A 2,310-nucleotide genomic window follows, 5' to 3' on the forward strand; every position below is an offset into this window, starting at 1 on the left:
ATAGAAAGAGAGGTAGACAGAGAGAGAGGGAGGGAGAGAGAAAGAGACAGAGAAATGCTGCTTAGGTGGTAAAAAAAAGCAGAGGGAAATCTATTAGTTCAAAAGTCTACTGAAAATAAACAAAATATCTGTATATGAGTACATGTGTATATCTGAGGGCTATATAACAAGAAACAATGCCAGACAAGAGAAACCCCCCTTTGAGTTGTCACTCAGGGTAGGCCTAGAGACTCCCCAAATACCACAGGTTGTTGGCACTGAACTTGATTGCCTAGGAGAACTTGAAGGTAAGACCCTACTGTGGAAGGCAGGACATACTTTACTTGGAGCAATGGAAAAGGAGCTAACCTGCAAGCCTCCTCCAGGAAGACCAGCTTCCATATTCCAGAGGGTATATTTTTTAATAAAATATTCAGTCTTTTTAGATGTTTGATGTTTCATTATTATTTTAGCTCCGTTTTTTTCAGAATATAGGGTGTTTTGAATAAATTGATGTGTTCATATTGATCATTAATATGTGTTTAGATTATCCACTTTTAATCAGTTTATTGTATTGCTGCCATTGAATTATTTTTTAATATTTAGTACATTTCTAACATTTAACAATATAGGTTGCAATTATATTTTATTATTCTCTGGATTGTGTCCAATCTGTTCTCTCCTTTACTGTGCAAAAACTTTATTTTTAAAGTAGTTACTTAATTTTAATTGTGTTCAAGGATCACAGTCACCTGGATAGGGACTATACTAACATTCATATTATTCACATTACATTTTGAGCAGAGACACATTTGTTGTCTAGGCAGTGTAATTCATGCAGTTTAGAAAATGTCATTCCAGATATGTGTAGCAATTTGAAGTCTAAAGTGAAAACTTACCACTGTGATTCAAGAGAAATTATTCTGAATGTAAATAGTGAGTTTGTAGTCCTCAAAACTACAATTATGACGTCTCTCATGAAGACTTGATGAAAGGAATATGGACTGCCTCCATCCACAAGAATAAATGCTTCCATCCACATCATCACAGAATTGCCTCATATTAAGACAGACCATGGAAACGTGCTGCCTGAAAAGTAAAAAAATGGACCACAGTGTTCTGAGGACAATTTTTTAATTGTTATTCAAAGGTTAGGACAGGGATAAAAGTAAGATTGGCATGTAGATGTGTTTTGAATATTAGGAATGCTATCAACATGTTTCCAGCCTTGATTGTGAGTACCTGCCCCCAAACAGGACAAAACATATCAGATAAATGTAGAATGAACAGGGTCATCCACATGTTGGAAGCATAAGTGTCCTCTGGGGAGGGGGACACTAATGACAGAATTTCACACTGCCAATTTGTGAGTGATTCACACACCTGGTGTGGTAGCATCCACATACTTCCGCATTCCGCCATCTTAGCTCGATCCTGTTCCAGCTGTCTCTTCCTGGTTACAGATGACACGCCAGCTTGGCCAATCTAAGGGGACTAGTATGCTTGCCTTCCTTATAAGGTGACGGTTGGCAGCCAGTAAATCCTCCAATAGGGGATAGATTTCTCTCCCCTGCCTGAAATATAAGGTGACGGTTGGCAGCCAGTAAATCCTCCAATAGGGGATAGATTTCTCTCCCCTGCCTGAAATATAAGGTGACGGTTGGCAGCCAGTAAATCCTCCAATAGGGGATAGATTTCTCTCCCCTGCCTGAAATATAAGGTGACGGTTGGCAGCCAGTAAATCCTCCAATAGGGGATAGATTTCTCTCCCCTGCCTGAAATATAAGGTGACGGTTGGCAGCCAGTAAATCCTCCAATAGGGGATAGATTTCTCTCCCCTGCCTGAAATATATATAAGCTTGCTCCCGAGGTGGATCGGGGCTCGCCGTCCACGACATCGCTGTAACTCAACTTGATTCCTGCAATAAAGATTGCTGACGAGAAGGAACCGGAGGTTGTGTCTTCCTTGCTGGCCAGGGTGGGCGCAACAAAGCACAATATCAAGCACATTCTGTCTGGGTAGAGATTTAAAGATAGCTACATCAGTGCTTATAAACGGGACATGGATTGCAGAAGCTCTTTCATTACTTTCTGTGTATATGACTTTTAAGGTGCTATTCTAAAGCTTCCCAAGTCATAGGCATTTCATTAATATGTAGTGACATATTAATAACATATTCAAGATGTTTTCTTTAACTGTGATTAAATTAATATGTAAAATTATGTTATATATTATATAAGCTGACTTACACATCTAAGAATTCCATATCAAAGATTTAATCAAAAAGCAAAATGTGTCACAGTTAACAGCAAATGTGAATTAGTTTTATT

At 38.7% G+C, this 2,310-nt stretch overlaps 1 long non-coding RNA gene across 1 annotated transcript; it reads left to right on the top strand.

Annotated features, from left to right (window-relative positions):
* The first annotated feature begins 1,373 nt into the window (after nt 1–1,373).
* LOC103730659 lies at nt 1,374–1,923 on the top strand. The gene is made up of 2 exons (XR_607108.3): nt 1,374–1,498; nt 1,566–1,923. It is a non-coding gene; the product is annotated as an uncharacterized LOC103730659 (long non-coding RNA).
* Nucleotides 1,924–2,310: the final 387 nt, after the last annotated feature.

Source organism: Nannospalax galili, unplaced genomic scaffold, assembly GCF_000622305.1.
Source record: "Nannospalax galili isolate Female #2095 unplaced genomic scaffold, S.galili_v1.0 scaffold10794, whole genome shotgun sequence".
NCBI lineage: Eukaryota > Metazoa > Chordata > Mammalia > Rodentia > Spalacidae > Nannospalax > Nannospalax galili.